The sequence below is a fragment of the Rhinolophus sinicus genome, linkage group LG02 (assembly GCF_036562045.2).
Source record: "Rhinolophus sinicus isolate RSC01 linkage group LG02, ASM3656204v1, whole genome shotgun sequence".
In the NCBI taxonomy this organism is placed as follows: Eukaryota; Metazoa; Chordata; class Mammalia; order Chiroptera; family Rhinolophidae; genus Rhinolophus; species Rhinolophus sinicus.
The window spans coordinates 138,446,318-138,473,784 of NC_133752.1; the positions used below are offsets into that span (position 1 = coordinate 138,446,318).

General features: G+C 41.6%; 1 long non-coding RNA gene across 1 annotated transcript in view; it reads left to right on the forward strand.

The window, feature by feature from the left end:
* The window catches only part of LOC109447781 (uncharacterized), a 424,051-nt gene that overhangs the window by 252,949 nt on the left and 143,635 nt on the right, over positions 1–27,467 (forward strand). The window contains exon 5 of the long non-coding RNA XR_012493921.1: positions 5,906–6,020. This is a non-coding gene — a long non-coding RNA (uncharacterized LOC109447781). The remainder of the gene's footprint in view (positions 1–5,905; positions 6,021–27,467) is intronic.

A 27,467-nucleotide genomic window follows, 5' to 3' on the forward strand; every position in this document is an offset into this window, starting at 1 on the left:
TATATATATATATATATTATTGCTGAATTTTTAAATCCTTGTAGCACAGGGTTGGAAGAGACTTTAAAGATGTTCTAGTTCAGCCATCCAAGTCCAAATTCCTCCACATTCTAGTCTAGACACACAGAGTCGTTGCTGCACTGCAACATCCATATATTTTTGTTCTGCCTAAAGCAGTAGTCAGCAAACTATTTCTGTAACAGGCCAGAAAGTAAATATTTCAGGCTTTGTGGATCATACAGTCTCTGTTGCAGCTACTTCACTCTGCCTGTTATTAGTGTGAAAACAGCATAGTATAAATGAGTGAGCGTGGCTGTGTTCCATTAAAACTCTATTCACAAAAATAGGCAGAAGGACAGACTTTGTCAAGCCTTGGTCTAAATAATTTGCTATGGATCATGGATCATGGAGACAAATGGAAAAAAGAAAAAAGCCTAAATAATGTGAATAAAATGCTTACAATGAATACCAACAAAAGCTATCCCTTGCTTCAGTCCAGATGACTCAAGATTTTTTTTTAATGGTCTTACTAAATACTTCTGTTGTGCCCTATTAAGTAAAGATTACCTCTTCCTACCCCTCCCCTCTCGCCAACTGAAACCTGATGTAAAAGAGAGAAAAACTAGCAGACAGTCATGCAGGCATCTTCATACATCCTGGATATTAAGGGTGACATTATTTTAAAACAAAATGAGTGTGGGGACAGAGCCCCAGAAAGTAGTTTACAGGCTCTCGGCCTCACGTGGAAGGGTGCTGTCTCGGGTGGTGAATGGCCGTCGGCTGTGGCCGGTTAGCCGATTGGCCAATGGTATAACTGCTGCGGCTACGAAGAATTGCCAAGGAGCCGAGCAGAACCGAGCAGAGCCGAAGAGAGCGGAAGAGGAGGGCCAAGGAGAGCAGAAGAGGAGAGCCGAGAGAGAGGAACAGAGTCGAGAGAGTGGAGGAGAGTCGTTGGTCGGTCGGTCGGTTGGCGGAAAGGCGGATGGCAGGTCACGCGTCCGGTGGGCCCAGCCTCCAGTGAGACCATAGTGGTATGACTCCCCTACCTATGGCTCCGTGGGTGTTCCTTTTCGGCCTCACCATATCCTGCATTCTTGTGTGGGGAGCGGGAGCAGAGACCCCGCAGGCCGCCCCGCCTGAAAGATGGCGCGGCGAGAAGGCCTCCGTGCACAACAAATGGCACAGCGAGCAGGGTCTCCCGCACGACAATGAGATACACTCTGGTTGATAAGGCAAGGATGTTTTAACTTTTTCCTAAGAAGATGGTACCTGTGGGGACAAAGTCAGGAGTGCAGTTTCCAGGCTCTCGGCCTCACATGGAAAGGTGCTGGCTCAGGTAGTAAATAGCTATCAACTGTGACTAGTTGGCTGTCAGCTGTAACCAGTGAGCCATTGGCCACTAATATAACTGCTGTGGCTACGCTAACAGAAAATGGGGGCTAGCAAGAAGATGGTGGCTAAGCTAGCAAGCGCGGATTGCAGTTAGTACAGTGGATTGCAGGTAGCAAGTGGGGTTGGTTGGTTGGCAGAGAGAAGTGGATGGCAGGTTGAGGATAGCGTGGCTCCTGCTTCCTGTGTCTCCAACCCAGCCGCCAGCAAGACTATAGTGGTATGACTCCCCTATCTATAGCTCCGTGGGTGTTCCTTTTTGGCCTTACCATGTCCTGCGTTCTTATGTGGGGAGTGGGACCAGAGACCCCGCATGACACCCTGCATGACAGTACCCAACCACAAAAGGGGTGATCCAGATACACAGAACCAGGAAGTGAAGTCACAGCTCAACTCCAAATGGAAGATCAGATAATGAAGCTGATTTTGAAAATGAAGGGCAACATGGCCCAGTATTGAGGCAGGATAGGTAGCCTAGGAAATTGACAACTCCCTCCAAGATACAACTGAGGCATCACACTGGCTACACAAGTAACAAGTGACTGTATCTGGCACCTGCAGCTGGAGAACAATAAGAACCAGTTTCATCGAGCAAGGTTAATCACCTTGACCAGAACCTGACCTTTAGCTAATTAAAATGTCATTATAATCTCATTTACATTGCGGTTACTACGACTCCCAGCATGCATCTGATGCTATGACAGTTCCAGAGGAAGAAAGAGTAGAAAACTGAGGGTCTCACCTACAGGGAGGACTAATGCGACTCATCAATGGGACCTTACCAAAATCTGTCCCCAGAGGTATGACTACCCCTGGTTAGGACTTCCTCAGGGCGACTGAGTCTCTGAGCTTGTCTGCACTTACCCCTCAAGTGTATACTTTGGTTTCAATAAACTTCCTATGTTTTTTTGCACCTGTCTCGCTCTTGAATTCTTTCTTGTGGGGTGACAAGACCTGGTCACTGCTGCTCCGGGATGAGTCCTCTCTTGGACATCCCTGTATAATGGACAGTATAAAGGACATCGGCTTTGAAAGTAGAACCATCTGGATTTGAATTGTTTCTGCAATTTAGTAATTCTGAGACACTGGACAGGTTTCTTAATTTTCTTGAACCTCCAATGCCTCATCTGTAAAATAGGGATAGTAATGTTTATTTTCCAGGATTGATTGCTATGAGGGTTACATGAGGTCAGGTCTGTTTTATTCCCAGTACATTGCCTGGCACATACGAAGCACTGACATTCTATACCAAAAGAATAATGAATGCTCTGTTATAAAATTTTACCAACTGATCATTTAGAAAAATCTGCAACCTGTGGGGCAAAAGCCTACATTTTAAGGAAATGTTTCGCTTCCATATTTCCGGAGGATAATGTCAATTGCTTCCACCTCGCTAAGTAACAGTTATGATCAAGAACTTATAGAAAAGCATTGAACTTAGCACGGAAGATACCTTTTAGATCTCTAAGGTTTGTTTTTCCTACAACTCTTTGGTTATTCAGTCAAATTTGGGGCCAGGGTGAGTCGCTTAGGTTTCTCCTCAGGTGTGAACTCATGGACTCTATAAATAGAGATTCCAGAATATATAGCCTAGTTGTATGCTAACCAGGTCCTCAAATGATTAGCAATGAGAGAAAATTCCAACTTGTTTCCCTTTGAAGGCAGCCCTAAGACCACCCAGGAGCTTGCGATGCTCGAGAAAGTAGCGGCCTGTTTACATAGGAATGTGAGCTGCATAGAACATGGAACACCTGTGCTCTGTGGGCTTCGCAGCCCCAATTAGCTTCTGGAAAGAATTCAGGGTAGAAATCCTTAATGGGATGCCCCAGAAAGTTCCTCAATTCCGAGCACGGAAATACTTTCTTCAGCTCTGCTGGCAATATATAAAGCATATTCACTAATAACTATTTAGTTACCCAAGTGCCATAAAATAATCCTTGACATTCAGAAAAAAGAATCCATTTGTTTATAATAAAAACTTATAGTGTTGATACAGGAAACTGATTTGGGGTTTAATATGAGAAAAGACTTTCAAAATCCAGAACCATTCAAATAAGGAATGGGTCATCCTGTGTGGCAGTAAACCCTCTGCAGTTAGAAGTGGTGATCTACTCATATTAGAGATATTGTGGAAAGTCTTCTTGTCCTAAAAGAAAGGAATATTTGACCAAAATGTTTTAGTCAGACATGTTTATTTAACAAACATTTTGGGGCACCTAATATGAGCTTGCACTGTTTAAGTTCTGGCACACTAAAAAAAAGTTAAGAATATAAAGGTAAATAACATGAGAACATTTTTGCTGTTAAAGGACTAAAGTTGTGACGGGAAGATAAATTATTCTACACGAGACATCATCATTCCTTCAAATGTTTTACCAATGATTATTATAGAGCACAGGTGCTACAATACAGAAATGTACAAAGGTAAGGTACCTAACTTAGCACGTAATGATGAGAGAAGGAGTCCTGGAGCGGGTGACACGGAGTCTCAAAGTGTTCATTAATATGAATTAGTCAGATAGAGGAAGGAGATAAGAAGCCATTCCAGGCAAAAGGAACAGCATAAACAAAGGCACAGGGTCATAGAAATATAATAATGCTAGAGGATTGTCATGAGTGGTTTACAGAGCTCTGTCACCAACCCTATCCTATTCATTGTTGTAGCAAATGTGGATTAACAACCCCTAATCAAATTTGTGAATAATGTGATGCTGAGATAATACACAATACATTAAAATAGCAAAAAATTAAGATCCAAAGAGAACACAGTAGGGATTCAATAAATAATTATTGAATCAGTAACTCTTGATAGTGTGGTTATATGGATGCAAAAATACAGTATGTGGGAGATCTGGGAAAATAGAACATGTAAAGAAACATGTAAGGCAAACTAACATCTGCTGATCTTGTTAATAAGTTTGTGGGTGTCTATTTTATTTTCTATGTGTTTAAATATTTTGTAATTTTAAAAAACACTTAGGATTTTGGTAACTATAATTCAACAATGAGACATGAGTTGCCCAAAACCCAAATGTAATTTTTGGCCAACAGAAGTAAGTATTCAGAACAATATGTGTGTCTGTCTCCTCTCTTCTGGGCTGACCTGATTCCACATGAACAGTCGGATCAGTTCTAGGATTTATACTTAAGAACACATGTTCAGGGGAGAAATACAAAAGAATGAGGGACTCAAAATCACATTCTATGTAAAACATTTGAAGGAATGATGATGTCTCGTGTAGCACAATCTCAAGAGTTCTGATAACTGTCTTCAAAGGCTTTCATGGAGAAAATACTAGACTTGTCTTATGTAGCTTTAGAAGACGGGCCTACCGTGATGTTATGTCATATATGTGTTTAATGGACACAAATTCAATTATACGAGATCTTCAAAAATAATCATTTTTTAAGGGAAAAATACAATCTAAATACTGTGGCTGGCTCTTCCAGCTATTCCACTTAATGAGCTTATTTATGCCCCCAAATGAGCAGGGACAAGAAGCGTGAAACCCCTATTTCAGGACAACTTTGCCTCTCAGAGCGTAAGCATCTCCCCAGTCTGAATGGGAGTCTAGCCTTGAAAAAGACATATTTTTTATCCATATATCTCCTGTGTGCAAGCCAACTACTTTCTGTGGATCTCATCCAAAGAAACAGTGATCAGTTTCAACACTGGAGGGAATGCTGGCTGCGAAATCATAGGCTGATGAAGATTGGGGTATTATCCTGAGAAGCTTTCAAAATCAAGTTTGGCCATAGGCAGTTATGCCTCACATTGATTTTAGAACCAAACCTCCAGCAAAAGATGCAACTTCACAACGGAACCAAAAGATAAAAGTTGCAGAGAGATGATTTAGCTTAAGCTAAGGAAGAAGTCTCAAATAGCTAACTTCTTTGGGAAATTACGAGAGCTCTCCCTGGCATCAAAGATGTTTAAACAGAAACTAGATGATAACTTTTCAGGTATGTTACAGATGAGCTTCAGGAATTTGACCTGAGTGGTGAATTAGACTAGACCAAGTCTAATGGGCCTCTTAGAATCTTGAAATTCTGGAATTCTGTGATATCAGCCTCGTCCCGAGTCCGTGACTTAGCTCATGTCACCTTCTGCTAGCCTGTCCATCCCTCTTTCTTCAGGTTCCTCTTCCTGATTGTTTGAAACTGTCTCTGTCAAGAAGCATTTCCCAATTTATCTCTGCCTTAGTACACTGGATGGTGCATTATTAAGGAGTGCTGCATTTGCTCTTACATTTCTTTTTATTAGTCCATGGTACTAATTTTGCATGGAACTTTCACTTTTTCCTGGAGCTAAAACTTAAGAACTCAAGATTCTGGTTTAGATGGTTTCATTAGATGTAAATGTTTACATGTGTAATAATTATAGGACCAACAGAAAACTCCCAGTGGGAAGGGAGAGTTCAGGGTTGGAGTTATCTATTGGTGCGTAAGCAAACACACCAAACTTAATGGCTTAAAACAACAACTTTTTTTTTCTTTCTTTCTTTTTGTCACAAAGCTGCAATTTGGGCAGGACTCAGCAAAGACAGCTCTACAAAGCATAAACTGGGTGGCTCAAATGCTGGGGATGACTCCTAGAGGCTGAAATCTGAAGGCTCAATCACACACGACTGGTGAGTGACACTGGCTGACTGGTGGGGCCACGCTGGGTTGTCAGCTAGAACGCCTACATGTGGCTTCTCCCTGCGGCTGCTGGGCTACGTCACAGCAGAGTGGCAGGGTTCCAAGAGAAAGTGTCTTAAGAGAACCAGGTAGAAACTGGATCCACCTTTATGGCTAGCCTTAGAAGTCACATAGTGCCACTTCTGCCATAGTCACTGGCCTTCTCAGATTTGAGGAGTAGACACCAAGCGTACCTCTCTGTCAGAGAAATGTCAACATCAGGTTGTAAGAAGCATATGTGTGATGGGAGACCTTACTGCAGCCATCTTGGAAAGTACAACCAGCCATGAAATGGATAGTTTATCTGAAAACAAGAAGACTTTAAATCTGCCCAGTGTGCTTATTCACATCTTCTAGTATATTAGAAAAAACTGCATGGGCTTCACCTCCTTCACTCTGATGTTACCGCTGAATGCATGGTTGCAAAAATCTATGGGTTTTTTGAGATGACAAAGCTACTTTCTTAAATAGATGCAAGGAAGGTAAAATGGTGCTTGAATTTAAGGTAAATCTCTGTGCAGACACAAATTTGATCAATTCTTTCTGTGACTGTATTAAATGACAACATCACTGTCAATACTAGTCTTATAAAGAACTCTTCTCTTCCATGTGTGGAGATAGTTGAGCCTATGCTGATGCTTTGTGCTCACCCTCACCGGAGCAAGCATGCCACAATCCCTTGTTTCAATCAGCACAGGGGACTTGAGAAAAGAGGATTCTGGTTAGTCTGTTCCAACCTCTTCTTGTCCCCTAAAGCTCCCTTTCTTAGCCTTCTCCCACTGGGACCAGAATTTCTAATCATTGCATTGCTTTCACAGCCACAGCCTAAACTACCTAGCCAACAAAATAATAAAATCAAACCAAACCAAGAACATGCCATATAATTAAAGCACCTAAGCACTGTTATGAATCCCATCATAATTCAGAACAATGGCAGGACTCACTGCAATGTGCACATATATGTACATGTATGAATGTAAATGAATGATAGTTGCAAAACTTTAAAAGGATCTGCCAAAGATTAGGTATCTTTTCTTTTACATTTAGAGGCTTTTAGGTGAATGGCTTCCTCTGGTTCATTGGGGTAAGAGAAAGGAAGAAAGGGAGGGAGGGAGGAAGGGACGAAAGAAAGGAGGGGATAACAAGGGGATATGGGACGGGGACACTGCCCTAGGCATTTTGACATTGAAGCCTCCCTATGTAGACATATTATGACTGTTCATTTCTGGTGTTTCTCTGAAAAAAAATCATGAATGCAGTGAATTGAAGGTCATGACAAGAATGTGATTCAGCAGCGTCATCAATGTCAATAAAACTACCATATAATATGTTCAGACAACTTTTTCTCTGAAAGCTATCCTAAATTCTTAAAAACTATGGTGACCAGCAGTAACTTTCTTAAGCAAGAAATACATAACTCTGACTGCTTCTTAAAAACTGTGAAGAAATAAGCCCAATAAAACCATGACAGCTGGCATCGCATCTCTAAAATAAAAGTGATGCCAGTAGTAGTCTATCCTAGGGCTGTTTCTCTCTCTCTCCCCTCCTTTTCTCAAGAGGACAAAATGCTTCTTGTCCTCTCTGTATCCCTAAGCCCATCTTTCAGCCAACACTGCCAAACTTGTTTTGTTTTTCTGAGTTCCTATTATGGCAGATCCTAGGCGGTGAGCTCAACAGGCCTGACCACAGGGTCGGGTAGCTCAGTTCCTCTCATCTATACTTGAGTTCAGGAAACCCAATGGTTGAATCACCCAAGTTGAGAGATATTGATTTAAAAGTCCCTAATAATGCAATCCAAATCAGTCCAAATTTCTAAGAGGGCCTGTACTCCCTTTCAGGGTTCGAAGGTTCAAGGGAGGCTTGTGTATGATAAGAGAGTGTTAGGTTTCCTCTCAGAAATGTTTGGACAGTTAAATAGATTTTTTTTGTGCTCAGATTGAAGATCACGAATATGCATAAATTTAGTATAAAAAGAGAGGGAGGTTTCCCTCAGGGAAGGGTCCTGGCTCAAAATCCCAGTGGTCAGCTGGAGTCAGACCAAACACACACCTTGGGAAATAGGAACATTAATCTGTCTGATTTGTGGGTGTGAGATGATTCTTTGGAGGCTAGGGGACAATGAGGTAACCAGGAATGAAGAGGAATGAAGGGGGATTTGTGAACAGAGGGAAAATCGATAAAATAAGTAAGAGTTATGGGTTTCTGCCTACTGAGAATAAATAAGGGGTTTCTGGTGAGACAGATTCAGGCACAGAAGAACCTGAAAGATCAGGTGACAAATAGGGCCAGATAGGGAAGGCTGTACTTACCTTTATTATAATGTAAGGATTTAGTTTATAAGGTGCTAGATCTGATACTGGGGAGTTGATGGAATTCTCAACAAGACAGCCTTCCAATGTGGGCTGCATCTGTCTAGGGAGATTCGGTATCAGTACCAGCAAGTATCCCCCCAAATAAATATAACCCAGGGTGGTCTCTGGGCACCCTCCCCCTTCTCCCTCCTGAGGGTTGGGGGCTTCTGCTAGCTGGCAGGCCTCCCAGCTAAGAGTCAGAGTCCCTGCCACCCTGGCAAATTTACAAGTGAGCTGTGGCAAATTTACAAATTTACAAGACTGCTGCAGAGTCGGGAAAACACTGGCCTAGAGGGATGACTGAAAGTTCTCCTGTTTCTTCACTAGAGAGAGCATGTCCTTTCTCTTTTGGAGCGTTCACTTAGTTTTCAGTCTTGCTCAGACACTCAAAATAACCCCATTCCCCCACCCTGGTTAAAACTGGCCAGTTTTAGCAAAAATATATTTTTCAAACTAAAACTGTGGCACAAATTCAGAAAATGAGCTTCTTCAACAGTTGTTTCTCATTAAAATTCTTACCTTAAGGATTCAAAGCATTATGTCACAGCACAATGCCCCTCCCCCCCCACACACACACACCCAAAGAATTTCAAAGTCTCAAAATCTATTCAGGGCTCAGATGCCTGACATCATGTTACATAAATACCCTGTGTCTTCCACAAGCATTGAAAGTGAGAAGTTTGCCTGTGTAAGAAGTTGGAGATTAGGTTCTTCAATAAAGAAAGGGTTGTACATGCATTAGGGAAGGAGATAAGACTTTACTGCAGCTTGTCACTGGGAATCTGGCTATTAAGTAGATTCAAGCAATTACAAAAAGCATGAAGAGTTCAGAAATAAACAAAACTTTCCATAGCTAAATCGCAGGGAATATGACACTGTCCACAAAGATCACAAAGATAGGCAGTTTAGATATCAAGGAAGCGTTATGTTTTGCAGCAAAATAAAAGTTCCGTGCCTACCAGTTTCCAAAGGGAAGCATGATATTGACACCTCAGACGTTCGGTGGACTGCTGAAGGTTGTTTTGTTTCTCAGTAACTATGACACTATATGTTCCTCTCACTTGTGTTGGGTTCTACTGCCTGATTACCGAAAGAGTGATGATGGAAGTCCTGGGAAAACACTCCCGAGAGAGGCTTCTGTGTGAACACTACAGAGCAAGATTGCCAGGCCTCCTAAGTGATAAGAAAAAGAGGGGAGTTGAGAAACAGGTATAAATGCCGAAACCTGCCCAGCTCAGCTAGTGGTGCTCCCCATAGGACACAATCTCAATGGCATTAGTTAGGCTTTGGGGACCAACTAAGCCCAAAGGATGCCTGAGAAATAAGAAGAGAACTCTTGTTTGTCAAAGCATCAACAAATCCGTCCTGTGACCAGATTTCAGTATACAGTCCAAGAGGGGAATAAATTTAATTCTTGGTAATTCAGAATTTTTCTGGTACTGTGTTTCACCAGAATCTTGTTATAGTTTTGTTTTGTTTTTTTTCTTTTTACTAACTCACGTGGATGCTTTTTGGTCAGAATTATTCAATCTATGTAGCTTTGGCCCCTACAAAGTTTATTGTGTCTATTGCAAGAGTGTGCTTGTCAGCCACTTCCTGTCTCCTGCACCTGATAAAAATCTTACATAGCTCATGTAGTTCCAGTGCAAAAGGCTTGAGAGACGTTGGTAATTGATTTCCCGTCCACTGGGTTCCAAGGGGTGAGGTGTATTTATTTACACAGTGCACCTTGTCTGTCTTCAAAGTCTCATGGAAACTGATGATGTGATTTTGGTTTTGACTAGTATACCATTTATTCCCTTTGTTTCCAAACATTTCCACAAATAAGTTGAAAGTGTGATGCAGTATAAATCTTCCCACTTATTTACCTAGGGCTTAGAAAGAGGATCAGTTCTCAAACCTTGGAATGACTTAAATGCCCATTCATCTAGTTAGATGAGAGGGAAATAAATTAAACCTTTAAACCCAAGATTTTATATTCACTCCAGACTCCATGAAGTCCCAGAACCTCACCTTTCCCACTTACAGAGACATTTTAATTTACCTTGTGTCATAAGTCAATTGTAGCACTTCCAGAAAATACCACAAATTATGATATCTCCCAACCAGGGATTCCTATGTAGAATGACATATATTTGAAAAGTGGGTAAAATCTCTTGCAGCTAAATGGATATCAATTGGCTGGACATATGGCAGCTCAATAGTACAAGTTAATCCTTCTATAAAATGGTGGTAACCTGAGAAGTAAGCCCTCTTCCCTGACTCAAATTCTCATTTGGATGGTGGATGTTCTGAGCTAGAGCTCTTTGCTAAAGACACCCATTAATAACTTTAAGGACAACTGCTTTGGAGACAGCTTATCTACAACATGGAACTTGAAGATGGGTAGATCCTGCCATTGTGGGAGTAAAAAGTCCTTTAATCTCTCACGTGCAGCCTCTGGTTAGAAAGTATTCATTCAAGAGAGATATTTGTTTTCTTTCACAAAAGAATATAAAGTGAAAATTTTCTCTGTCTGTATTGATCACAGCTGGGGGGAGTGGAAGCAACTTTTTATAGTAATTGGTGAATCCAATTATAGTAATTGGTCAATTTCCATTTTAAAGTCTTCATTTGCAAAGGGTTTATTTTCTTGCTTAGGGGTTACTCTACTAAGTACTAAATCTGGGTTTATACAGCAATGTTTAAAACTTACATGTCTTGACTGGAGTCAGGTTTAAGGTCTCCCATCTTTAAAGATGATTTCTCCTGAGATCAATGTCTTCAACTTCTCCTCCAACGAGATACTGTTGCTTTGCATGGCTCATCCACACCACCTGAAGGTAACTGGTGACTTAGGTAATATGACAAAATTACCTCAGATGTAGCTTCAGTTTTTGTGGGTTACACTTTTTATAGTCCTTATTTCCCTGCTGACTGGAGTGTACTTTAGCCTTTTGCATCAGCTAATACCACCAATCCCTCTAACAATAAATCAACAAACATTTATTGAGAACCTAATTTAATAATAATAGCAAACATTACTAAACATTTACTATATTTTAGGCACTGTTTTAAGAGCTTTACACATATTTTTTGCATTCAATCCTGACTGCATCCCTGTGATATAGTTTTATTATCCATTTACAAATGAAGAAACTGAAAAACCCAAGAGATTTAGTGCCTTGCCTCGGTCACTGGCTAGTAAGTGTCAAAGAGAGAGTTTGAACCCAGGCAGTCTGACTTCTTCGGAGCCTCAACATTTAATCTCTATTCAATACTACCTGAAGCTCCATACAGACAATCAATAATGGTATGGGAGAAAATAAGGCACAATCATTCCCACCCTTTTCACTCTCTCCTCTCTGCCCACTGCCATCTAGGTCAGATTTCTGAGGGTATCTTGTCCTCTCCTCCACCTCTGCTGGTGCTGGTCTCCTATGCTGAGTTCCATCTCTACCTGTGCTCTGACAGTGTTCTTCAAGCACAGTTTAATCTCTTCTCCTTCCTTCCCCTTTTCCAGCCTTCCACAGCCACTCTAGCTTACCTCTAGCTCTTCTTTCTTTGACCTTATTACAACTAATCAAATACTACCAGTGACATTGTTAGCTCCTTGAGGGTAGCGTTTCCTACATGTTACTTCCTTTATATTATCTAGATTAGGTAGAGTACCCAAGTGGATAATACAAAGCACCCTCAAGTCCACTTCTAGCATCTAGAAGTTTGCTTTCTGTTTGGCTGCCCCACTGTTATTCTTTTCTTCCTCTTCCGCATTCATTTCCTCCTCCTTCAGTATTATAAAATATACACATTTTAGGTCTTCATTGTTTCTAATGAGAGTTCAGCAATCATTTATATCATTCCCCTGTACGTAATTTGTTTTCTTTTTTCCTCTGGCTGTTTTAAAATTTTTTCATTGTCTTTGGTTTTTAGTAGCTTGACAATGATGTGCTGAAATGTAGTTTTTCCTTGTATTTATCTTGTTTGGTGTTTTCAGAGCTTCTTGGGCATGTAGGTCAATTTTGTTTATTTGTTTTTGTGGGGTTTTTTTTAAACCAAATGTGGGGAATTTTTAGCTATTATTTCTTCAGATATTTTTTCTGCCCCTTTCTTTCTCTTCTCTCTTTCTGAGAGATTGGGAGTTTTTTCTTCATTGTATTAATAGGAACAAACTAACCCATAGCAGAAATTATAAGATAAGCGGAAAAGAATCCAAATCAATGTAAGAAGTACCTATTTCAAAACACCGATAGCCCATGGTTAATAGAGGGTGCAATGGTCGGAATGTTTACATTCCCCAAAATTCATATGTTGAAATGTAATGCCCAGGGTAATGATACTGATCACTTTTGGGGGTGATTAGGTTATGAAGGTAGAGCCCTCATACGTTAGATTAGTGCCCTTAACAAAGAGGCCCAACACTGGGCCCCTTCCATCATGTGAGGTTATAGTGAAGAGACAGGCATCTATGAACCAGGAAGCAGATCCTCATCAGCCACTGAATCTGCTGGTGCCTTGATTTCGGACTTCCCAGCCTCCAGAACTGGGAAATAAATGTTTGTTGTTCATAAGCCAGCCAGTTTATGGTATTTTGTTATAGCAACCCCAAAAGACCAAGACAGAGGGCTGTTGTTTGAAAGTTATAATACTGTATTTTAGATTTTTCACCTTCAGGACATTTTTTTTTTCTAGAACAACTCATTTATTAATTCATGCATTCAAGAAACATTTACTGAGCACCAGCTTTTTGGCTTGCACTAGGACAGGTACTAGAGAGACAAAAAATGAAATGAACAAGAAAAACTTTTTTTCTTCATGAAACTCAGTCTGCTGGGGGGGCACACAAGTAAACAAGCATGACTAGTAGGGGAAAAAAGAAAAGGCATGACAAGCTGAGAGTCCTGCATATGTAAAGGTTCAGAGATGAGTCGGCATGTATATATTTAGAGATGAGTCAGAGGCTCAGTACGGAACTTGTAGGACTGAGGGAATTGAGATAAAGTTGAACTACAGAGCAGGGCTAGGTGCAAAACCCTTGACTGCCAAGCTTTATAATTTGGTGCAGGCTATAGGCAATACGCTGTAGGTTATCTAAACTTTTACAGCATTTGTCATATTTTAAAGTTGTTGGGTTGACATGATCAGATTTCCTTTGTAAGAAAATTGATGGTAGTTTACAGGACTAAAGTGTAGAGAAACCCATGAAAGGGAGAACATTTCCACAATCACAGAGCATTCCATTGGACAGTGCTGGCTTAGAGAATTTATAGCACTCCAATGAGTAACTAGGAAAATGTAAATTCAAATGACATGCCATTTCGTATCCATGAGGTTGAGAAGAGGGAAAGACTGATACCGTGTTTCCCTGAAAATAAGCCCTAACCAGAAAATAAGCTCTAGCATGATTTTTCAGGATGACATCACCTGAACATAAGCCCTAATGCATCTTTTGGAGCAAAAATTGATATAAGACCCAGTCTTATTTGCAGTCATACCAAGTGTAGTTAAAGATGTGGGAAGTGTACGTCTGACATGCTGTTAATAAGAGAGCAGATCGTTATACCCATTTTGAACAACAATTTGGCAATTTCTAGTAAAGATGAAGATATGTAACCCTATAACCCAGCAATTTAATTTCTAGGGACAAAGTAAAAGAAACAGTCTCATGAGCAAACATGGAAACCACTACTACAAGGACATCACTATAACATTATTTCTAACAGTAAAAAGTTCCTCTAAATGTCCATATGGGAAGATGAAGAAATAAATTCTGGAATATTCATTTAATGGAATACTATACAGCAGTTAAAATAAAGATCTGCCTGCCTCGAAATGGATATATCTCAAAAATTTACTGTTGAATGAAAAAAAATTGTCTATATTGTGATAAGTGTACAGGAGAGTATATTACATATGTTTATTAATGCCCTGTCATAGGATTACTCTGCACTTAAGATTAAGTATGCTTCCACATTGCCACCAGTTTTTCTAAAAAGCTAATCTGGTTATGTTAACCCTTGCCTTTCCTTTAAATGGAATGAAAAGTTCTCCAACTGAAAAAATATGAGTTGCCATTTTCTAGATTCGAACAATCTGCATCCAGTTTAGCCCTGTGTTCACAGCTCAGCACTTACATGTAGAATTTGAAGGTGGGTCAGAAAAGTCATAAAGACAATTCAAAGTTAGAGAATGTTATATATTAAGGGAGGTTGGTATTGTTAGCCTAGAAAGCAATTCAACCGGAGGTGTTTAATGATGGTTTTAGGGCTTCTGGGTTCTCGTTTTGATGTGCAGGACCTGTCTAATTTAGCTTTGGAGATCTAAACCTCACCTTTCTTTAGAAGAATCTGAAATTATTTTGGGATTCCCTCCCCACCCTCCTTTTCTTTTGCCCCTTTATTTTCCTCTTCTTCTTGAAAGCTTTGTATAACATTTAAGTGTATCTGATAAAGTGTTTGGAAAGCTTCATCCAAAAAGCTGGTTCAGTTGAATTCAGCATCATTGAATGCACAGTTACTATTTATTAATATTTGCCTGCACTAGGATCTAGAGCCATCCAACTAAGAACCCACAACCCCACCCTCAAAAATCTCATAGTCTGGAATCTGGAAACTGTCCTGGAAAGCAATGTAAAAGCACTCAAGGTTATGTGGGCATCTATCTTATCAACACAAAGATAGCCAGGTTAATTCTGAACTGATTTTTGCCCTGGTCTCTCAGATTTTAAGAATGGATGTAGACTGTTTTTTTTTTGTTTGTTTTTGTTTTGTTTTTTTGTTTTTTTGTTTTTTTTGTTTTTTAGTTTCAGGTGTACAAAGCAACATAATAGTTAGACATTTAAACCCCTCACAAAGCAATAACCCCCTCCCCAGATCTACTACCCCTCATACATCTTATACAGCTGTTACAATACCAATGACTATCTTCCTTATGCTGTACTCCCCCTCCCATGGAGTATATATATTTAATTATAGTTGACATAATATCTATATATATGTTTATTTATAGATGACATACAATATTATTCTACTTCAGCTTCAGTTGTACAGCGCATTGGTCAGGCATCGACACAGTGGATGTAGACTCTTAACAACTCAGCATCAGGAGGTAACACTCACTAGCAAACATAAATCTGGACAATATCTTAGAAGCAAACGTGTCTTGGAAGTTACTATCTCCTAATTTCTCATGGAAATCACAGTGATGTTTTCTACAAGCTTTCATGAACCACTCTTTGGAACATCTCTTGCTGGCAAGTAAAGATAATCAGTGTTTTAAAAAATTCAGTCTAGTTGAATATAGATAAAATGGTCATTTACCCCTGCAAGATCAATGCCAAAATAAGAGTGTTTAAGCGTCTATTCTATACAAAATGGCCATGACAAAGTTGTGGAGAATAATAGTTGTAAAGGAATCACTCGTTATGGCGACCACCCAAGTGGTGTCAGAAGTTGTAAGTAGCCCTCCTCCCCCAGCCCCTCCATCAGTGCTGCTCAGAACGGATTGGCTTTTCAGGAACGCTGAGAGAAAAGGAAAAGCCGGCCAAATCTTCCAAGCAGAAGTAGTTCCGATCCGAGGATTAGAGCCTGTCAATGAGGGGTGTCCAAAAGAGAGGGAGGGAAAAAAGGAAGGAAATATGGCTAAACTCCAGGGGAGACTCATTTTGTTTAGGAAAAGGGGTCAGGCACCAAGAATCCGTGTTCATCGCGATGGTTTTACTTGCGGTGAAAACCGGGCCGCTGGGGCCTCGGCTGGGAGAGCCGGCGCGTGGCTCTGCCTAGGCGCCTGGGGCTCCAGCCTGGCTGGGCCCGGGGTCCGCTCCGGGACCCGCCGCGGCGCGTGGACGTCTCGGAGCTCAGCTCCTGGAGCCCGCCGGCCCAGTCGGCCACGCGGGACTCAGCGGGGCGCACACGCTCCCTGGCCCGGGCCTCCCCGCCTGGGCGCGCTTCTGGCCCGCAGGCCCCTGCCTCCAGGTCTGCGTCGGGGCAAAGCAGGACCCCGGGAGGCCGGCCTCCAGCAGCCAGGCCGCCTTTGAAGTCTGGGCGGGCCAACTGAAGGGAGATGGATGACCGTGGACCGACAGGGAGGAAGGGGCCCTGCCTGGTTCCCACGATCCGCGGACGCAAGGGGCCAGCGTAGGGCGCCGGCTGGTGCCTAGTGTAGAATGCGGAATGAGTGTGCACATGTTAGAAAGGAAGGAATGCTGTGCGTGTGAGAGGAGACGGGCCTCGGGGTGTGTGAGAAGAAACTAGGGTAAATGCATGAGAGAAGGCAGGGGTGAGTGTAAGAGAGAAGGCAGGGGTGGGTGTGTAAGAGAGGTTGGGGTGAGAGGGGATCAGGGTGTGAGAAAGGAGGCAGGGGTGAGTGTGTGAGAGGGGGTTGGAGTGTGCGTGTGCTGCAGGTAGGTGTGTGAAATGTGTTCTGTGAAAGGAGATCGCTGGGTGTGCGTGGGGCGCGGGAGAACAGGCGGTGAGCGCATATACATGGTGAAGCGCTCAGGATTCCGTGCCCGTGTGGAGAGGCTGGGGCCGGGGCCGGGTGAGCGCCTGTCTGGGGAACCGAGTCCGAAACCGGCGAGGAGGCAGCTGGGGAGCTGCAAGCAGCAGGCCACCAGCCACTTGGGCTGGTTGAGTCCATGACCCGGCGGCCCCCGGCAGGTCGGTTGAAAGAGACTCGGGACAGGAACGAGGTTCTGTTTAACCTGGAGCGCAGCGAGAGCTATTAACTTGTCACTGACATCCGCTCGGTCTTAAAAGAAAAAAAAACTCCGCGAGTCAAGGGACCCCCAAGAAGGGAGCGCTTGGAGAGCGGCCTTCGCCTGCTGAGCTCGCAGGAGTTAAATTTACGCAGCTTGTGCCCCGCCCCCGCCCCGCCCCGCCTCCTGGCCCCGCCCCTCCAGACTGCGCGGCGTCGGCCCGAGAGCCAATGGGAAGCTCGCGACCTCCAGTCCTGGTTGCAAATCACCGTAGGAAGTGTTAGGCGCGCCGCAGCCCCAGACAAGATCGATTACTTTTCTCCTCGCCGAAGACCGGCCGGGGAACCGAGAGAAGCCCTCCCGGTTCCTCTTGCTCTGACCTCGGGCCAGGAGGAAGCTAGGGCTCATGGCCCCGGCGGCCCGGGAAGTGTGCTACCTACCTCTCTTCCTCCAGCTTTGCCGACACGGATAATAACGCACCCAGTTTGAAGTTCATTAACTGGAGAGTACACAATAAAGGCTCTCCTGGAGAGGAAGGCAATCTTCTCCCCTAATCCCAAATTATTTCCAATGGAGTCATCGCATAAATCTACAGGTCACATCTGTTCAGAGATTTATTAAAATATTTGCCGATTTAAGAGTAAGGTTACCTCTGAGTGTGTGTGCCTCCGTGTGTGTGCGTAATGTTGGAGGGGGTACCCCACCTCACCCAGCAAAATGTACATCATGGGAGGATGTGAAGGGGTATATAACCTTCTTCTCCAGTCTTATGTTTGACTGTTCTCTGTGTTCAAGGTAGAACCTTGGGCTGCAAGGTAGTTTGGAATTCCTAAGATTTAGTGGTTAAGAACAGCTTTGAAATGGAGGAAATGTTGCCCAGAAAAATTTTGAGCAGCAAAAACAAAACGATGGAACGACTGGAGCGAAGAGATAAAATAGATAATGGAGGACACCTAAGAAAATGTCACCGGCATTCTACAAGCTCAGTAGGCATTCCTAGAGACCTCTGCTCTCTATTGCTGAGTCAGAGCTCAAATCCATGTCCTTAAAGAGATGCAGGTAAGGGTGTTTGGTTTGTTGTACTGTAGTGAGAGAGCCCAGTAAGGTGCCACTGGCTACAAGGTTTGTGGTGGTGGAGAGGGGCCTTCTTTAAGGTCTTTTTTTTAATTCCAAATTTGAACTAAAGATGGTTCAAATTTCTTTTTCCCTCTCTTTCATCTACCTCTAAACTCAGAAATGGGAACACTGACTACACAATAGAAATTGTTTTGCTCCTTTTGATTGGGAGAAGTACGTACTTGTCACTGTTTTATTTTACAGGGAACTTACAGCTAATTCCCTTTCTCTGCTCCTAAAGGCAGTTGCTCATCTTGGTGTTTGTTTCTGAAAAATCTTTATTTAATGAAAAATGGCTGATTTACAAGTATACCTTACCAAAGTTGTCAAATACATTGTACTGTAGCAAAGGGGCATTAAAATAAATAAGGAGCCATGTTAACAATGTTTATGAAATGCTAATTCTTGACTATTTGAAATTAAACTGCATGCTCATTTATTTAATTGTTCAGAAGCCCTCCACACTTTTTTAAGATTTTCTTTTTCCGTTTGGCAAATTTAGAGACAGATGACATGGGGGAGGGAAGAGTTGTTACTTTCTTTTATTCAACAGACAATTGAATTAATAACAATTATCCCTAGAACTTGTATGGGGCATGTGACTCAAAATAAAAATATACCAATGCAAAGCAGAAGTATGTCCAAAGGGTATACAGGAAAACCATGGTGTCATAATATATCCTTTACCCTAACCAGCTGTCTCAAGAATTCAAATTCTTAGTTAATATCCAGTCTTGGTCGTCATCCCCTCCTCTTTTTCTCAGCCTTAGGGCTGAGATTTCCCAGCCTTTTTGCTTTTCTCTCTCTTCTGTCCCAAGGTAATCTCATACATTCTTATGGATTTTAATTACATCTATACGTTGATGGTTCCAGAATTTCTACCCCCAGAGCAGGTATCTCCCTGATCTCAGTCCTACACTTCTATCAGATTGACAGCTTCTCAAGCATTTCAAATGTGACAGGTTCACAACTGAACTCCTAATCTCACATCTCCAAAATGTTTCTTTCCAATCTTCTCATTCAAATAAATACTAGAATTCCACCAAGCGCCTAACTGATCAAGGCAGAAACCTAGGAATCATTTTTTTAAATTCTTCTTTACTCCCCACACCCAATCCATTACCAAATCCTGATTATTCTACCTCCAAAATATATCTAAATATATCTCTCAATTCTATTTTCTCTGTCCTACCCAAATCCAAGCCATATCTTTCACCAGATTGCTTCAAAGCCTTGTTTACTGGTTTCTCCTGGCTTCTATTAACTCCCTCTCATCTTTCCTTCCCTCCCTCCCCCCCCCAGCCTTTCCCCTTTGCCCCGCAAATACACAAGATGATTTTTTTAAAACCATAAATTGGATCCTGTCACTGCCATTCTGAAAAATGCTCACAAGTTTTTTGTGCCAGTGCCTGTCAGACCAGTATGACCCAGTCTCTGCTTCCTTCTCCAAATCCATCCCCGACACCTTCCTCCTGACCTTCCATGGCTTTCTCTTCAGATCTTACAGCAGGCTCTGCCCCGCACTGTGCATGGACAGCTTCAACTGATCCCTTAGTTTTAAGCAAAAATGTAACCTCAGAGAGGCCCTCTCAGACAGTCTATGTTCCCTTAGCACTGTGTTTTTTCCCCTTTGTATCGTGTTTCAAATTGCAATGATACATTCTTTGGTTGTTTATTTGCTTTTTGTTTACTACTTGTAAGCTTCATGTGGTCAGGGATTATGTCTTTTTTCTATACCCAAGGTCTAGCATAGTATTTGACTCTCAATAAAAATTAGTTGAATGAATGTCAGAAGATGATCTCAATAAAGTGCTAATGTCTCTTATCGCTGAGGCTCCTGAGACACTACACACACACACACACACACGTCTACAAAGCATCTCTACTGGGATTTCCATTAGCACATTGGACTCAACAGGTCCAAAACTGATTTCATGGTGTGCCGCCCTTCCCGTAGTCCCTCTTTCCATCCGTGGCACCCCTATGCGTTTGCCCAATCTAGAAATCTGTCAGCCACACAAAGTTCTTTCCCTTTTCTCACTCCTCCTATTCAACTGGCCATCAAGCCCTATACATATGGTACATCTTTTCCCCTTTTCCCCACTATTTCTGCAGTTGGTCAGGGCCTCCCATTTTCCCACACTAGGTTTACCACACTGGGTTCCTGCAACTCTATCCTGGGCAATCTGATCTTCTCACTGCTCCTCAAACATGCCAAGCATGCCCACACCTCAGGATGGTGGGCTAGTTCTCTCTTCCTGGAATGCGCTACCCCAGGTATCTGCAAGGCTTGCTCCGTCACTTCTTTCAGTTCTTGACTCAAATGTTTCCTTTTCAGAGATGCCTTTCTTACTCAGCCTACATAAGGAATCAGTCAACTACTTCACTTTCTACTCTTAATTTTTTTCATAGCACTTTACATTATACATTTATGTGCTTTTTCGTTTATCTGATTTCCCCAGTAAAATACAAACTCCACAAAGAAGGGATTTTGTTTGTTTGCTCCTTGTTGAGTCCTCAGTGTCTCACTGTGTAGACAGAGTGAGCAGTCAGTAAATGTTTGTTGACTAAAGTATATCCTCATTTGTCTCTCTGACCTCTATCAACCTCCTTCATTCATTCTCTGAGCTGCCATCAGAGTGCTTTTCAAAAATCCATGTCTACTTTTTTTTATTTTTCCTTTCGGGGGCTCACTCAATCTATACCATGAGGTCCAATCTCCTTACCATACATAGCATAGCTGTTGTCCAAGGCCACCCAGCCACTAGGGAGCACAGCTGGGATTCAAATCTGGATCTTCAAGGATCAAAACTATATTTTCTTGCCTCTTTATTCCAGAAATCCCGGACTCTTCAGGCTTACAACACCTAGGCTGTTTCACATCTCTGTGATTTGACATATGCTATTCCTTCTGCCAGGAATGCTTTCTACTTCTTCCTTATTCACCTTCTAAACTCCTACTAATCTCTCAAGACCCAACTCAAATGTCACTACCTCTTTAAAATGTCACTGATTCATCCAACCTGAATGAATTGTTCCATTAGCTGTCCAACCATGGTACTTGACACATATTTTACTTTTGCATAACTACTCAATGTTATAATTATTTATCTGCTTATCTTTCAGCCACATAATGAGTACTCAATCAATAACTACGGAATGATATTTTAGATTAAGCAAAGAGTATTTTTGCTTAATGCTATGTACTTGATATGGATGAATCTCACATTGAAAATTACCATTTCCTTACCATCCTAATCTTCAGCTTATCTGTTCCCAAATTGCTGTAGACTCATAACTTAATGGGCCAGTTAGAAAATTTGAAAGGTGTAGCATTTTGGAATTACCTTCAGCTGCTAATAAAAGAAATAACAGCTGGAAATAACATTGGATAAACAAGATAGTCCAGGGCTGGTATGGTGGCTCCACAGCCATCAATAACTCCTTTTATTTTTTTGTTCCATCATTCAGATTAAGTGACTTTCATTTCCAAGATTGCCTCATGGTCCATAATGGATACTGGAGTTGCAACCATCACATCTTTTTTAAAGACAAGATGGAGAAAGTGTAATTAGAGTCACAGAACAGCTGTATACAATTTTGTAACTCCTTGACCTGTCTTGTGCTAAGCCTGCGAGCTCCTCCTGCCACCGCACAACTGATTAGCATTGATTATAATTGAGCTAAAGCATTTTGCTACATGGAGTGGATTTTTGTTTTAATTGCTACAAATCTTTGTAACTCTTCCCATTGAGAGGTGGAGTGTATATCCACTCCATGCACATCTGGGCAACCTCATTTTGACCAAGAGAGTGTGGCAGAAGTGATGCTCTATGACTTCCAAAGCTAGATCATAAAAGGCCATGGAGCTTTCCCCCTGGCTCAGCCAGGGTGCTTGGTCTAGGTCTAGGAAAGAAGTCTGAGTATCCTGAGACTGCTGTGCCAGAGAGGCCACGTATAATCACTCCACTGACAGCCCAGTGGAGCTCCCAACCAAGAGCCAGCATCATCTATCCATTCATGTTCTATGTCCCAGCTGACATCTCAGTGCTACCCCAGGAAGGAAACCCCAGGAGAGAACTGCTCAGCTGAGCCATCCCCAAATTCCTAACCCACAAAATTGTGAACAAAGTAAAATAGCTGTTTTAAGCTATTGGGTTTGAGGGATATTTGTTTACAATAATAGGTAATTGAAACACTAGCAGAACTGACTTGGGCCTGTTCTGATTGATGTGCACCAGACTTTACTGAATTATTTATTTCAAACAACCCTCTGGTAGGATCCTGTCTGTTTATACTCATAATGATCTATCAGCAACTCTCTGTATCTCACAAATTATAAACCCAACCACATTTTTGCATAATTCCTTTAAAGTTTTTTCCAGTTTTTTATATTTCTGAGGCTCTTGGACTGACATTTTACCTAAGGAGCAAGTAGGTTCCAGATGTAGCCACTCTCTCAGTATTCCACGAGACATTCCCCATTGTCTTGGGGAGAAACCTTTCTAGAACAATGTAAGATGGTTTGAAGGTTTCACCAACTCTTTATTTTGTGGATAGAAATTGGTTATGAGTCACATTGCATGATTTCAACATAGATTATTAATAAATGTTCTTTTAAAAAATTATCTTTGAAGACATTATGCTACGTGAAATAAGTCAGTGACAAAAGTACAAATACTGTGATCCCACCTATGTGAGGTACCACCAGTAGTCACAGTCATAGAGACAGAAAGTAGAATGGTGCATGCCAGGGTGGAACAGGAAGTTAATGTTTAATGAAACAGAATTTCAATTGGGGAAGATGAAAATCTTCTGGAGGTGGATGGTGGTGATGGTGGTACAACTATATCAACATATTTAATACCATTGAACTATACACCTTAAAATGGCTAAATGGTAAATTGTATGTTATGTACATTTTACCACAACAAAACAAATTCAAAAAAAGTCTCTATCCCAACACCCCCTATAAGAAGCAAGACAAGGAGGAACAGTCTCCTGACAGATCAGACAACAATCCTTTGAGTGGTATAAAACAGGACAATCTTCCCTCTCTTTAGAAGCCCCCATGCCATAGTAAATAGGAAGATAAATATCCTCCTGTGGGCTGATGACATTGTTTGTTCCCATGCACCAAAATTGGCCTCCAAAAAGTGGTTGCAGCATCTAACGAGTGTCAAAAATAATGGCCTCACTACAATAAAATTAAAGTCATGCTTGGTGGGAGCTATTCTCAACTCATTCAATTTCATTTTGTAATGAACTCATCCTGGAGTCCCATCAGAAAGCCTCATCCTTCATCAGAGGTACAGTGGGAGTCCTACTGATGTTTTCCTCCAGCCACTGGGGGTGATTAGGAAACACCAGCTTTGAACATTTTTCCATGCCAAAACAGTGTGGGGCTCTAGGGACTCAATTAAACATTTATTCAAGTGCCTGGAGCACATTCAAAGTAACTTCCTAAGGAAAATTTTGGCTCACCCTGGAGATGCCCCAGCAGCCTACCTCTGAGGAAAACAGGGGTGGTCCTCACTAGTGTGAATATGATTTGCTTCTGCAACTTTAGTAGAAGGATGACAAACTTGACACTTGCCCAGTTGTTTTCCAAACCCTATGAATCTGTATTCTATGATCCCAAAAGTAATACTAATACTCTGGGACCTTGCCAGAGAACATCATCTTTATTTTAAATTATTTGGCTCTTATCAAGATCCCAGCTGAGAGAAGTAATACATGTGGAAGACTGCCCAGTGGACATGTCATTTAGTGTTCAAGGTGAACCCCCAAATACTGTATTATATACACTTAGTCTGCAAAGACTCACCTTTACTCGAGTTTTGGTTTTTATGGGAGGTTATTGCAAGAAACAAGGCTGTGCTATTCCTTTTTCTTTACTTTTCTGAAAAAGTACCGTTAGGACACTACCTGTTACATTTCTCCGTGCCCTTTTTGTTACTCTACGTAGTAAATTTCTTTTATAATTCAGTTTCATTTGAAAACAGATCTTCTCTGCATTTTTCAACAGCAAGACCCATGTCACTTAGGGTTTTTCCTCTCTTTACCTTGACTGCTAAGAAGCTCAGAGCCAAATGTGAAGTTTGATCTCAGTAATCATGTTAACTCTTAAGATTGCCTTATTTCAAGTTTCTACTTTTCCCTTTTTGGTTTTCTATTTTGATCAATTTATTTGAAGTGGGGTGTTTTTGGTCATAGACCACCCAGATTCTTTTTGGACATAAGTAATAAGTAAAAATACTTAGCTCATAACTTTTAACTCCCTTTTATTGTGTCACCTCAGCTCAGCCTCAATTTTACAGGAATTGACCCCAAAAATGAGAGGTTAAGAAACTTAAAAAGGAAGAAAGTGACAACTTAAAGTTGATAGAAGGAAACATACTGAAGGTTCTAGAAGAGGCAGTACACTAAATTCATATCAAGGACCCTCTGATAGGGAAATGACCTTTAGTAAATTCCTTCACTTGGAAGGCCAGACTCACCTTACTATAGGACAATCCTTTAATTGTGAGTAATCTCACCTCTACTGCATTCCCTAGTAGTGTATTTAGATCCTATCTTGAGGTGTTTACATTTTCCACTCCTTGCTGTGGTTCCAACTTTCTTGCTCTCTCCCATCATTAGGCTGGATGATCTGTGAGGGTAGAATCTCCATGTTTATTCATATTCTATCATTTTCTCAATTCTTTCTTACCCTTCCTACGAGAGACGTTTGTTCAAATATTAACTAAATGAAAAATAAGTCACTCACTCACTGATATTTCAAATATTCTTTTCATGTGTTATTTACTCTCGGGAATCTGCTGCACAGGTTTGTCCATTTCTCTGTAATGTGAAACACGGAATATTAGCCCAGACAGGACACTAAGTAGCATGTGACATTCCTTGTGTTGTTTTGTTCTTCAATTGTAATCAACCATAAAGTTTCCGATAAGTAAAGGAATGTCAGTTTCAGTAGGTCCTTTCCAAATTTATCTTAATCATTAATTTCACTTTCCAAAATTACTACAGTTGTTTGTATGGAATGATGGGAACTGACAGCTTTTGGGATACATTCATAGAAACTTCTGTTTAAATACCAGTTTGTATGAGTATGCCATGTATGAGTTTTCTATCAGGGGTAATTAAAAAAAATACTAAATAGAAATCTGCTATAAAAAAAACTTAGCCAACTTCCATTCTGAAATTTTAAAAAATCCAGTGGCTGAATCCTTGCCGGGGTGGGCGTGGGGAGAGGAATTTATAAAGGAAAGTCTGACAAGCTAACCTGTAAGCACTTATACATAAGGTTATGTTTGCGAGTGCGTGGAAGCTGCACCCACAAACATATTCATTAATATGCCTTAGGTGTCCTGAATGACCCACTGCTTAGCTTTTGTGCTTAAAATAGCTTTTGTGTTTCTCCTCGCCCCCTGCGGAGTCACAGTTCCCAATCTGCAGCTGCCTCCTCCCCACCCCACGCAGTCTAGGGCCAGGCTGAGGCACACCGACAGCCACGCACGCGATTGCCGGGATTAGCCCCGCGCGGCCGGCCCCACGCTTGCTCGCCGCCTCCGGGAATCGGGACGCGCCGCAGCAGCGGCCCTCCGCCCCCGCGGCCTCGGCCATCGCTGGCCTCCGGGTACCTTTGGCCCGCGGACGGGTCTGGGGGACCCCACTGCCTGGGGCGCGAAAATTGCGCAGGGAAGAAACAAACGTTTCCATCTTGGGGTCAGCGCAAGGAGCGCACAGACATCTCCTCTGGCGTCAGGGGGACCAGTGCCGAGGACAGGGATGGCAGCTCTCCAAGTCGCCTCCGGGGAGCCCACCAAGGGTGTCCCCGAGATGGCCTCGCCTCCAGGGTCTGCGGTGCTCTAGTGCTCGCGACTGGGCGGAGCGAAGGGTTTTTAAATTTCTCCCTCCTCGCAAAGGTCCCCCCTTCCTTGCGCGGGGAGTGTTTTGCTCAGCCACGTATCGGTGCAGGGCGATTTGGCTTGCCCCAATTAGAGTCAAGTTTAGAGCTGGATTAGCACTTAATATTATTATTGTTTTAAAAAAAAAAAAGCGTTTGAAAAGGGAGAGGCCAGAGTGGAAGTGGAGGGTAGGAGGGGAGAAGTGTTAAAGTCTCTACTAAACCACGATAAATCTAACTTGTTACAAGTTTGTGACGTTTTATTGGCTTTCCCCAAATGTCCTCAGATTAGCCTGACAGCTCCTTCCATAAAAATACCGACTAAAAGCCACCGACTCGGGAGCAGTTAAACGGTGTCACTGAATCCAATCTCAGAGCGATTACGGAGTTAATTCACATAATAAGCAAATCATAGAGTTGACAGATTACTATATGAACACGAACAAATTGTTACATAAAATATTTTGATACTGATTGTTTTATTAGTAATGTTAAGCCTCTTCATGGCTGTTTCTGTTTCTCAGGACTGACATGTTAAACAATGCTCACTGCTAAATAAATAAACCAAACTGGTGTGAACTAATTGTCTCCATCATTTAACTGTACAGTTTCATTAACATTATTAACGCGATTATTGATAATTCTACTGGGTATTTACACGGACAAGATTTTTCAGTAGCAAATCTTACTAAAGAAAAATATGCTAACTTAAAGTGGAATCCAATAACACCAAGATTTGAAAACTGATCCTTTTGATGTTTAAGGATATGTTAAGGGTTGCTGTATCCTTAAACTATTAGAGAATTTAAACTGCACATGTCCCAGCTATTCAAAGCAGTTTCAATTATTATTAATGACTTAACCAAAAAAGTACAAAGGATATCATCATAAGTCAAAACTTAGAAAAATATGTTTTACCTAGCAAAGAAAAGGGGAATGTAATTTATTTTTCATTTTATGAAAGAAAGCTCTGTGCAATTTATTTAGTGCTGTATAATTGCAATTTCTAGTTTTAATAGACTCACGTGCATATAAGATCAAAATGATTAATAGGTGTTTTGCTGATAAAAAAGAAACACAGCAACTCAATTCTCTACATTTCAGGTAAAGCTTCATTGACAAGGAAAATTTTAAACTAATGAAAAGTCTTTGCTAACTTAAGTGTAGTGTTATATATCACAGAAGTAGGTGAAAAGTCAAATTTTAAATTTTGCTGGCATTATCCTTTCTCTAAGAAACTGGAATCTTACCTATAAGGTGAGGTGGACCTGGGGGAGGGATGGAGAATTGGAAAAGAGGAAGAAAGGAACTAAAGAAATTGCACTTTATAAATAAAGAACTACATAAA